The sequence below is a fragment of the Pinus tabuliformis genome, chromosome 2_2 (assembly GCF_031772625.1).
Source record: "Pinus tabuliformis cultivar Carrire ecotype Pingquan chromosome 2_2, CPIR1, whole genome shotgun sequence".
NCBI lineage: Eukaryota > Viridiplantae > Streptophyta > Pinopsida > Pinales > Pinaceae > Pinus > Pinus tabuliformis.
The window spans coordinates 317,455,259-317,468,128 of record NC_142300.1 but is presented as its reverse complement, the minus strand read 5'-3'; positions in this window follow the sequence as shown (position 1 = coordinate 317,468,128).

Sequence of the window (12,870 nt, the reverse complement as noted above, 5' to 3'; positions counted from 1 at the left end):
CTACTTTCTTTTCTACCTCTTCCGACTGCCTCTTTGCTTCTTCTTGCTTTCTCCCTTCTATAATCCCTAAGAATAGTGGTGGACTGAGTTTTAGCCCTATCCAACTGACCTTCAACCTTTGCATAGATTGCTTATAAATAGGTTTCATGTTGAGTGCCTCTCTCAACCTTTGAGTAGAGTGATATTCTCTTATATTTAGGCTATATGGCAAGGTGTTCCATCTCCTCAGGCAAGCATGTATACCATCATCTCCTAGCAACTTAAACATGTCCTCAAAATGTGAAATTTCTTGCTCTTCGGCAGCAAGATATCTAGGTGTCAGTTAAGAACCATTCACAATCAAATTATGGGTACTGATGAGGGCCATGGGATTTGATTGTTAAACTCTGATCAGAAGAGGTTTAGTTTGCTCTCTTGCCAATATCCTTTTCACCTCTTCAGCTCTTGACTCCTCATTGTTAATCCATGATGCCAAAGCCATTAATTGTAGATATTCTAGCTTGGCATTAGGGTCCCATACATTCATGTCTATGAGGGCCATGTTGTGCAAATAAAACTCAGCCATTTTGGGCCTATCCTCTACTGTACTTTGATCACAAAGATCAATAAACTTCCTATAGTCCTGAAATGGCATGGTTCCTCTCTATGCTAGGGTCACAATCTAAAACTGCATCCATTTTTCTTTGAGGTAGAGAGCACAGGATTTAGCTGGCATCCTACACTAGATTTCTTCCAAAGAGAGACTAGACATACATGCCAATTGATTATCTCTTTCCTGGAATTGTCCCCTCAACCATGCATTTTATGTCTCTAGTTGATTTCTCGTTATAGCTTCTTTTCCCATCTCCTTTAATTTATCTTCCATGTTCCCAATGTCGTCCACCCCCTTTTATTTGGCTATCTACATCCATCGGTGAGTTCTAGCCCTCTCCTTCTAAAGCTTGAAGAATAGTGGGATGGCAAACTTTTGAGGTATGACCCTACCTCCTTCAATAAACCGGTAATAGGAGTCTAGGTTAGGTTGGGGGATGTTTTTTTTTTTTTGTTTCTGGGTCCTCTTCTTTAGTTTCTTGTTGCTCCCCTACCTTTATTTCCAATTTTTGTGCCTCCAGTAGATTCAGTAGAGTATATTGTAGGACTGTTTTTGCCTCCTGTACATTTTGTTGTGTATCCTGTAGGATTTCTTTTCCCTTGGATGAAGTGGATGTAGTAGTAGGCCTCCTCACATAGGTGATAGGGGACTTAGGGGAAGGCATTTTGTCTTTTCTTGTAGGTGATTCTTCAATCACAATAGGAATTTTGATTGATTTTTGGGGCTTCCCTTGTCTTATTCCTGTGCTTTGCCTTGTCCTAAAATATAATGGGGTCTACCTCTACCTTTTTTCCTTTTTTGTTGATTGGGGTGCTAAGAGCAGTGAGGATAGTTGTTGCCTCTCTCTTAGTGGCTTCTAGAGACACCCTAGGTGACTCCTCCTTTTTTTTCTATCCCTTATTTTCCATTGCATTCTTCCTCTATGTCCTTCATGTCTTCTTCTTCTTGTAGATATTCATCATCCCTATCAATTTCCTCCTTAATTGGTTCCTATGTTTCTTCATCATCCTCCTTCTCTTCTCCCTCTTATTCTTCATCTTCATCATGTTCCTCTGTGTCAGCTCCTTCTTCATCCATCTCATCCTTTTCTTCTTCTGTATCTCCCACTTCCTGTTTTACTTCCTCTTCACTGAGAGTAGGACTAACATCATAAGTGAGATCTTTGATGTCATCCTCTGCTGGCATGTATCTGAAAACTGACCATGTTATAGGAGTTTTGAGGTCTTGGAAGTCGTATTCTATGAGGATCCTAATCAACCCATGGTGAACTGACTGCTGGGAATTCCACTCCTTCACTTTGATGCTTGAGTCTATGAGTGATTGAAGCAGGAAGTATGGTATGTTGAGCCTTTGGTAAGGGGGTGTTTCTACTCTGAATCTTAATTCTTCAAGCATCCTAAAATGATAGCCATAGAAAACACTATACCTATCCTCACATGAGATGTATTTGATCAGTTGGTAGCCTACCTCATTCCATGGATATGGTAGAATTTCCCTCCTTACTCCATTTTTTTCCTCTGTGGGTTCCTCACCTTCTAAAAAGAATTTTCTTTTGGCAACCTGGCTATCTCCTTTGTCTTCTTTCCTCCATGGTATTCCTAGGGGGAGTGTGGTGAGTCTACTGATGAGCTCAAGGGTGATATCTATAGTGATGCCCCTTATTACAATAGTGGCATGGATTCTGGTGAGTGGAGTGAGGGAGAGAGAAAATTCTTGAGCCACCTCATCATCATACCCTCTGAATTTTTTGATAAACCCCATCTAATTATGTCTTGTGAAGATTTCAAGCACTTGGGGGTGTTGCTGGATTCTCATAGTGTTGCTGGGTTCTCTCATATTAAACCCTCCTGTCATCTTGCTGGTGAAGCTTGAGGAGAAAATGAGAGGGCTGAAACAATTTTTCAAATGCAGAACCGAAACAGAGATTACTGTGTATGTAATTCTGAGGCAGAAGCAACTACAGGCTTCTTTGTTTTTGCAGGTACCTATGGTTGAAGATATCATGCTGCTACCTTGGACCTCCTAGATCATCATGCTGAAGACTTGTTGCTGGTGTGATTGGTATTATGTGGGATAGGCCGCTACAGGATTTCATACAAGATGTCATGTAGTTGCTTCTCCCTCAGAACTCTTTAATCATTTTCTTACTAGGGCTATGAGGATGGTGACATGGATGGACAAAAGGAGTGGTAGTGTGGAGAGAAAGGAATATTCAGATGGTGCTCTTTATTCCTCTCTGTTTCCTTTTCTTGAAGACTGGAAAAAACTATTCAAATTGATATTTCTTTTTCTAATGGTGAGTGTAGGAATGATGATGGTGGACAAGGTGTGGTGATAGATCCCAAACAGGGAGATCGGATTGCTTCCTGTAGGATTTCTGGGGATCCTGTAGAAAACATAGTCTTTTTATAAACTGAAGAAGTGGAGTGAGAAAATGACAAAAATGATGGAGGGATGCATGGTAATGGGTGAAAAAATAAATATGTCAATGTCCTTAACCGTCCTTCTTTCCTACATGCAAATGGAAATTTCATGATTAATATATATATATATATATATATATATATATATATATATATATATATATATATATATATATATATATATATATATATATATATATATATATATATATATATATATATATATATAATTTTATTTTATTTTTTAAAAACAACTAGGCTACCTCTGAGAGGTTTCACCCTAGCTATTTGTCCTGGGCATGTCAAGAAAGGTTTTCACCTAGGGATCTTTCTTATTCTCCTTTTTTTTTTGACAACACTAACTCGCCTCAAGAGATTTTCAACCCAATGATGGGACTCAGACGCCTCATGTAGGTTTTCACCTGAGTCCTTATTATTTTTTATTTTTCTTGGTGATTTGATGAGGGAGGAGCTAGAACATTCTCCACTATCATCATTGTTTTATTGATATCTTCAGTGAACTTTTGTTTTGATAAAGGTCTCTTGTAAATTTTCAATCAGTGTCCGTTAACAAGCAAAGGAATGCCTTCTTCATCTCTAGTTCTAATTTGCACTGAACCATTGCCATGGAATCTTTTCACAACATAAGGTCTGAGCCATCTTGTCCTTAACTTTCCCTTGATGTCTTTATACCTAGAATGATATAACAATGCCCAATTGCCTTCCTAAAATTACTTCTCCTTGATATTTTTATCATGCCAGAGCTTCCTATGAAGTTGAACTACCTTTGTATGTATGAGGGCTCGCATTTTAAATTCATCCAAACCATTCAACTGGAACAATCTCTCTTTCTAAGCATTACTGGGATCCAGATCTAGTTGCACTACCATGCTTAATGTGTGAATCCAGTGGTGGCCTTCCATGTGGTGTTATAGGCCTAGGTGGACTCCACTAACCTTTCTACCCAATCCTTCTTGCTGCTGCTCACCTCTTTGGTCAATATGCCCTCCAGTGCCCTATTGGTCACTTCCACTTGCCCATTAGCTTGTGGATGATAGGGAGTGGAGGTTCTATGCTTGATATTGTGATGACTGAGCAAGTCTTCAATCATGTTGGAGGTAAACTGGTTGCCTTGGTCTGTTACTAGCTCTCTAGGGTACCCAAATTTGTAGAATACATTCTCCCTTAGGAACTCAGCCACCTTCTCTTATGTTGCCACCTTAATTGCCTTGGTTTCAACCCACTTTGTCAAATGATCAGTGCACACAATAATGTATTGTTTTTTCTTTGAAGGATGTTTAAAAGGCCCAATGAAGTCCATGCCCCACTTGTCAAATGGCTTGAAAGTCACTTGAGGCTGCAGAGGCATTTCATCTCTTAGAGTAGGCCTTCCCATCCTCTGGCACCGACCACACTGACTAGTGTCTATTTTCACATCCTGATGAAGAGTGGGCCAATAATAGCCTGCTTGTAACAATTTGAATGCTGTCCTCTTTGCTACAAAGTGACCTCCACAAGGTCCATCATGACAGGTCAGAAGGATGTCAAAGTCTTCCACCTCCCTGACACACCTTCTCAAGATTTTATCTGGGCCAAGTTTGAAAAGATTGCCCACAATCCAAGTGAAGGGGATGTTTTTCCTGACTATCTTGCTCTTCTCTTTGGAAGACAAGTTTGGTGGGAACTGTGCTGATACCAAATAGTTTGCTATATCAGCAAACCACATAGAGAGAACTGAAATAGCAAATAAGTGCTCATTCTAACTGGTCTTCCTCCATTCCCTCTTCACCCACAGGTAGATTTGCTCTAGACAAGAAGTTTGCAACAACATTTTCCTTACCAGGATTATCAACAATGGTTAGATCAAACTATTGTAATAAAAGTAACCATCTTATAATTCGAGTATTCACATCTGGTTTGTTCATTAAATACTTGATTGTAGCATGGTTAGTATGCACAAATGTTTGATAGCCTGTAATATAATGACTGAATTTGTCTAATGAATGCACAACAACTGAGAGTTCCTTTTCGGTCACTATATAATTTAGTTTAGCCTTTGATAAATTATTACTGATAAAATAGATAGCATAAGGCAGTTTTTCATTTATCTTACCTAGGGTTGCTCCTATGTCTTTGTGTGAGGCATCAACATGAATATGAAAGGGGAGGGCCCAATTTGGACCTTGGAGAATCAATGGAGTGGTTAACTTATCCTTTAGGATGTCTAAGGCCTCTTAACAACTTTTTGATCATATAAACTCAGAGTCTTTTGGAAAAAACCCAAATAAAGGAGAGGCCAACATGCTAAAGTCCTTTATGAACATTTGGTAGTATCCATCTAACCCTAGGAAACTTCTAACATCTCTCTACTTTTGAGGAGGAGGGACCCTTCAGATGATAGCTATTTTGTTTGGGTCCACCTACAGTCCTTGTTGAGATATTGAATGATCCATCACGGTCCCTCTAGTCATTAAGAATTCACATTTTTCAACACTGAGAGACAGGTTCATTTCAATGCATTTGTGTTGTACTTTTCCTGTGCTAGACAAGGCTTCTTGAAAATCATAGCCATAACGTGTAAAATCATCCATAGAAATATCCACCACATCATGGACTAATTCGGTGAAAATACTCAAGACTTCTCTCGGGAAAATGGCAGGAGCATTGCATAGGCCAAAACGAACAACCCTATAGGAAAAAGTACCCAAAGGACAAGTGAATGTGGTCTTATCCTGGTCTTCTGGGTAGATCTAGATTTAGTTGTACCCAGTGAATCCATCTAGGAGAGATAAAAAACTTTTCCCTGCGAGGCCATCTAGCACTTGGTCAATGAAGGGTAGAGGAAAATGATCATTTTTTGTGGCTTTATTCAACTCCCTGTAATCGACACAAATTCTCCAGTTACCATTCTTCTTGGGAACTATCAGCAAAGGAGAGACCCACTCACTGTCAGAGATAGGGTAAATGAATACTGCATCTAGCAGTTTTTGCAGTTCTTCTTTGACTATATCTTTAAGAACTAGATTCACCCTCCTTTGTACTTGCCAAACTAGCTTGCAACCTTCTTTGATGTATATGTGGTCAGTACAAATTGAGTGGTGTACTCCCTTCATTTTCTTGTAACTCCAAGCAAAGGTTCCTATATTTTCCTTTAACATGTTGCATAACTTCTCTTCCTCGAGAGAGAAAAGAGATGGATTGATTTTCAAGGTTCTCTCTAGGCTGAATTCTATGGTTTTGACGTGGAGTGGGTTGGAATCGGCCAAGCATAAGTTAATTGGATGATTGTTCTTGGTTTCCTTTACTACTTCTTATAAGGGTAATGAACTAGGAGTTGGACTTTGGAGTAGATGTTCATTCAAGTCATCGTCATCATGCTGTCCTCTTCCCATGGTTGCTTCTAAAGCATAAAGTTGGGCGGAATAAACTTCATCTTCTTCCTCCTCCTCCAACCTTAAAGGTAAATCATGCTCTAGAGTGATCCGAATTGGATCCTTAAAAATTTCTCATGACTGCTTCAAAATTATGTCAGATCAAATCTTATGAATAACAAGTATTAGAAATGACCTTTGGACAATGGCAATTGTGGCCTGCACAGAACAATGAGGACCCTCGGTCAAATCGCACTGATCGTTGGTCCATGGTGACCGTGCATGGATGCAAATTGGTAATCAGAAGCCCAGATCGAGAAATAGAGGCAGTTTCTAATACACAATTAGCACTTTCGCAGGACAAAACCCTTAGAGAAGGAAAGCCCTAAGCACTCAATCACGAGGGAAAACAAGAAACTGTACGGAAAACATCAGAAGGCAAGTTTCGTGCCCAAAACCAGAAAGATATCATGTGCATTTCGAGCGGTAAGCGGGTTTGGCTGAGTTCACTAGGATGCCATACATCGGGTGATGCGTGTCCAATGGATGAGAGAGAAAACCACTTACATCGCATGAGTAATAGTTGAGCAACTTACCCAAGCGATATAAACAGAGACTGTAGGATCTGGAGGCTCAAGATCAATGGCGGAGAATTAACCCGATGAATGACCAGATTCAACGGGAAAATAGACTGAGGCAAGTAAAGATTTGAGGTCCAGCATGATCGATGAGCTGGCAGAAGGATCAGTTTCATGGGAAAATCCTGGAGTAATGGAAATAACGACCGTTCAAAAGAAAAATGGCACTCAATGTGTAAGGCGACAAGTGGCCACCTCTCTGTGCAGTGTTACAAAGTGATGACGACGCAGAGCAGGGGAATTCCAATGGACAGAGGTAGGCAATCTAGAGAGCCAGGAAGTGGAAACGAACAGTCAGGGAGAAGATTGGCTTTAAGCCACAAACAGACAATGAGCAGGGGAGACAAAAGTAGAGAAAGAAGTAAATTGTAGAGAATAGAGAAGGCGAGCTGACCTGTAGAGCAAAGGCAACATCGAGCACACAAAGAAAGAGAGAGTCAAAGAGTATGTGAACACTAGAGATGGCTTGAGAGGTTTATCCAAATCCTCTATGTATACTTGTCTGGGATTAAGTACCACATTGGGCTCATACCATTGAGACCAGTTGAGGTTGAGATCTAGTAAGGGGGAGTCTGTGTACTCTACAGGCTTGGGGAATCCAAGTACCACCCTACTTATCATCATCTATTAAGTGAGACTCAAATTGAGCTCCTTATTGTAAAATCTTTTCTTTAAGACACAATAAAAAGGGCCACCACTGAAGGCTGGACCAGGAGACGTAGCCCAGGAGGATTGGGTGAACTCCTTATTAAATTTGTTGTGTTATGTATTTGCTTATTGTGTTTCTCTTACTGTTTCAAGTGTCTTTGTATTTTGCATTCTTATCGATCCATTGGCTAAAATAACATAGACACGCCCCATAACATGAGTCTGTAATACCTCCATTAATTAACTAAGATCATTCACGAGTGATTTTCAGATTAAGTAGTATCAGAGCTTCTAGGTTGTTTAAGGTTAGACAAGCTTGTGCTGGATTTTGCTGTTGAATGTTAACTAGGTCAAAGCTTAAATTAGGAGAAGGAGAGATGGTCAAAACTAACCTGGAGAATGGAAGAGTCTATCCACGGAAGAAAATGTTAGAAGAAAGTCCCTTGGGGCTAGACCCTCAATTCATAGATAGTTTCCTGGCATGAGGTCCATGGTAGAGGAAATGTATAGGGACTTTAGGAAACATAAAGATGATGATTCATCAAGCTCCAAACAAGATAAATGAGAAGAAGAATCTCTCCTCCATGACCACTCAAAAGCAAAAGGGAAAGAAGAATGTTTTCTCACACCTCCTAATAGCCCTGAACATCAAAAGAAGGCATGTTTGATTAAATTAGATGTTAAATTTGATTTACAAATATATGATGGAGAGTTGAATGCAGAGAAGTTGGATAATTGGATCAGACAAATTGATGTGTATTACGAAGTGCAAAGTATCGAATTAGACAAGAGTAAGATTCAGTTGGCCAGCCTACGCCTCGGAGGCACCGCCTTGGTATAGTGGGAAGGCACGACACAGACTGACATGATGAAACATGGTAAGATTCTTTTTGTCTGGAGTGAATTTGTTTCTGCAATAAAAAAATGTTCTATCCACTAGCTTACATGCAGCAAGCCATGATGAGCTAGCAAACTCTTCGTTAATTGAAAGGGCAAGGTGTACATGGTTACACTCAAGAATTTAGGAAGAGAACTTTGATTCTAGGAATTTCATTAGACTCACCAGAGACTTTGTTGAAGAACATAGGGGGTCTACTCAACTACATGAGGCACACTATCCTCATGTTTAATCCCGCTAGTATAGATGAGGTATTTGTTCAAGCTACGCATCTAGAAGCTAGAGGAAAGAATGGGAACCTAGAAGTTGGGGGATCATCCAAACCCATTGCAAGTAAGAATAAGGAGAAAAGAAAACAGAAATGGAAAGAAAGGAAGGCCAATATTGCACAAAAGAAAAAGTCTTCATGCACTCACTGTAAAAAGGATGGGCATGATGATGAGCACTGTTGGATTCTACATCCGGAGCTAAGACCCAAGAAGTTCAAGGGCAAGAAGAAGAAGACTACTATAGCTATTCAGAAAGATTTGGGGTCAGACTTAGAAGATGAAACAACCATTGTAGCCACAGGTATAAGAGGTAAAAATTCTGAAGCATCTACTAGTAATTCTGCACAATCTATTAATGATGAAGAAAATGAGAGAAAAAGAGATGAGCTTTTCCATATTCAATTTGGTTCCAAACATCAAAAGATTGATACTTTGTTTGATAGTGGCTAACAAGAAAATTTAATTTCTGAGGCAATTGTAAAGAATTTGGGATTAATGACTACACCTCACAAGAAACCATATCCATTAGGTTGGTTAAGTGATAAAGCACAACTACAAGTGACTAGACAATGTAAACTTAAGTTTTCTTTTGGGTTAGCATTTGTAGATGAGGTTGAGTTAGATATACTTCCTCTAGATATATGTGGAATTGTTTTAGGAAGTCCTTAGTTGTATGATAGAAAAGCTATTTTCTATAGAGCTGAGAACAAATATCTACTCGTTAAATATGGAATCGAATACTTTGTAAGAGCACATAAGCTCAAGACTAATTATACTCTCATAAACTCAGGGCAGATGAAACGAATTGTAAATTCATGCAAACAATTTTTACTGATGGTTGCAAAGGAAAAGAAACCTGATAAAACCAATGTATTTGAGGGCTATGATGCTAAAGAGCATGTTTATTTAGAAAAAGTTGTTTTAAAATACGATATCTTGTTTCAAGAACCTAAAGGTCTGCCAACTAAAAATGAAATAGTGCATGATATCAATTTGCAGCAAGATGCTCCATTGCCTAACATTGGAATGTACAGGTTTTCTGCTTTAGCGAATCTAGAAATCAAGAAGCAGGTGCAGGAATTGTTCAAGAAGGGATTCATCAGACCTAGCACATCACGATGTGGATCACCAATCGTTTTGGTGAGAAAGAAAGATGGCTCGTGGAGAATGTGCATTGATTACCGGGCACTAAATAAGATAACAATAAAAAATCGTTATCCCCTTCCTCGCATAGATGATCTATTATATCAGTTAAAGAAAGATGTTTATTTTTCCAAGCTAAACTTGCATAGCAGATATCATCAGGTCAGAGTTGCAGAAAAAGATGCATGGAAGACTTCTTTCAAAACAAAGTAGGGATTGTATGAGTGGCTGGTTATTCCTTTTGTCTTAACTAATGCTCTTGCTACTTTCATGAGAATAATGAATGATGTACTTAGACCTTTTCTTGATGATTTTGTTATTGTATATCCAGATGACATTCTTATATTTAGCAAAATGTGGGAAGAACATTTAAAGCATGTTAAACAGACACTAGATGTTTTGAAAAGAGAAAAAATTTATGTTAAACTCTCAAAATGTGAATTTGGCAAAACATCTTCGAATTATTTGGGACATATAGTAGGGGGTGGTGAATTGAAGATAGATCCCTCTAAAGTTGTAGTCATTATAAAATGGCCTAAACCCAAATCTGCTACAAAAGTGAGAAGCTTCTTAGGATCAGCACAATATTGGAGAAAGTTAATTTCTAACTTTTCCTTAATTGTAGCTCCCTTACATGCATTGACAGTATTGAACAAGGTGTTTTAGTGGGGAGGCAAACAACAGAAAACCTTCGACACCTTGAAAGAAAAGATTAGTACATCACCAATACTAGCACTGCCAGATCTTCAAATACCATTTGAGATCCAAACATATGTCAGTGACTATGCCATGGGAGCAATGTTGATACAGCACGGTAAACCCATATGTTATTGTTAAGTTATGGTATGTTCTATGCTAAAGCAATTTATTTAAATTTTCACAGTTAGCAATCAAATCAGCATTAAGATAAACTGCAGATAGAACATAAATATAAAACGCAGAAGACAAGCCAAGACAAGAGGACACAAGATATGGCACGAGCCAAGGACAAACCCCACAATGCATGGGGAAACCCTTTGATCAAATCTTCTTTTATCTTCAAAGTTCAGCAGAGAAAGTGAGAGAGATAGTACATTTACATCAGAAGTCAATACTTAGAATTATCTAGATTTTAGCATAGATCATCTCCTACAATGATGATACATGAGATCAGTTGAAGACATTTTGCTTCAACTGATTCTCCTAGGTGACTACTTCACCTATCCATTTCGTTTATCTGCTGCAACTTACCGTGCAGCACCATCAAGTTGTCCATGACCTCATACTTCAAGATGCCCATGTGTCGTGCTACTTCATGATTTCATCATTTTGCACATACTTATGATTACATTTATCATGATATTGTCCATGCTCCATGTATCATACATCATGCTGCTCATAAGGCTGCCCATCATGCTGCTCATAATGCTGCCCATGCTAACCTTCTATTCCTTCATTATGGAGTTCATACAATTATCAGCCTTAGCTGCTTGCTATGGCTTGCAACCTAGCAAAGCAACTAGGCTATCCTCCACGTAGTCCCATTAATTGTTGCCCTTCAAAGATGACAGCGTATATGTATGCCCAAATCATACATCATGCTGCCTTGACTGCATCATTTATGCCTGTGTATATATATATGCTGAACAGCGTGTAGTATAGCCTGCGTATATATATGTTCTGAATGTTGCGATGTGTCATTTCCTCCACTGCAGCTTCATCATGTGACTGCGTTCCATATAACTGTGTTCCACTGACTATGTTTATCCCTAGACTGCGTGTTGCTGTGTTAGGTTAATGCCATGACTGCATTCACCATTGGCTGCGTATGAGTCATGACTCTTCATGTCCTTGTAGAACATTTCTTCATGCTGTGCGTAGTCTCCATTGCTGCATATATGCTAATGCTTCCATGACAGCTTATGGAGTCTTCATTGCTGTGCGTATATGAATTCAATGACAACGTATGGAGTCTTTATTGTTGTGCGTATATGCATTCCATGACAACATATAATCATCTACAATGTAGGTGGCTCCCAGATCTGCGTATATATATCTTAATTACTGAACAATGTATCATCATGTACATTGTAGGTGTCTCCCGGATCAGCGTATATCTGGATCTGCGTGTGTATATATATATATATATATATATATATATATATATATATATGGTTCCATATTCATATGACCATTCCTCATGACTGCGTATAACGTGGTTCCATATCGCGTATATAACATGAACAACATTGAATATATAACATGAACAACGTATAGATATATAACATTATGCCTTGCGTTTTCTTCGTAATTGCGATTTATGTCCTCTATTTACTTATATCCCTGCGCCTTTATTCAATGATGACTGCATTCTCCATTAGGGCATCGTAGATATTAGGGCACTCCTTTTAGATCTCTTTCTCCATCAAACCCAAAACAGGATGAAGAGAGATTCCGAAAGTGAGTGTGAAGAATGACTTAAAGTCTTCTTCTATTTATACTAAAATGTATATAATGAATAGTCATGATGTTTGGGCTTCTACAGCCTACATACGAGATGGTCAGCTTGATAATAATTACATAAACAAAATAAATTCATATCTCCATAAATACTTATCGGAATCGGTTGATCTTTGGATCAATCCTTCACCTCTCGACGAGAGGGTTTCAATAAAAATATCAGCTACCATAAATAAGTCGACCCACATGGAGTTTGGCCCTAGTTGCGAATTTAACACTCCCTCTCAACTAGGGAGAACTCCATTCGTTGATCCATAAGTCCGACTATACTATCTCTGCCATCAATGCCCTGCACTGCTCTACCCAGCTCTGCTTGCTCTTCTCAACTCTGCTGGCTTTGTTCTGCTCAACTTAGTTGTGTTGGCTCTGCTCGGCGCTGCTGGCTCTGC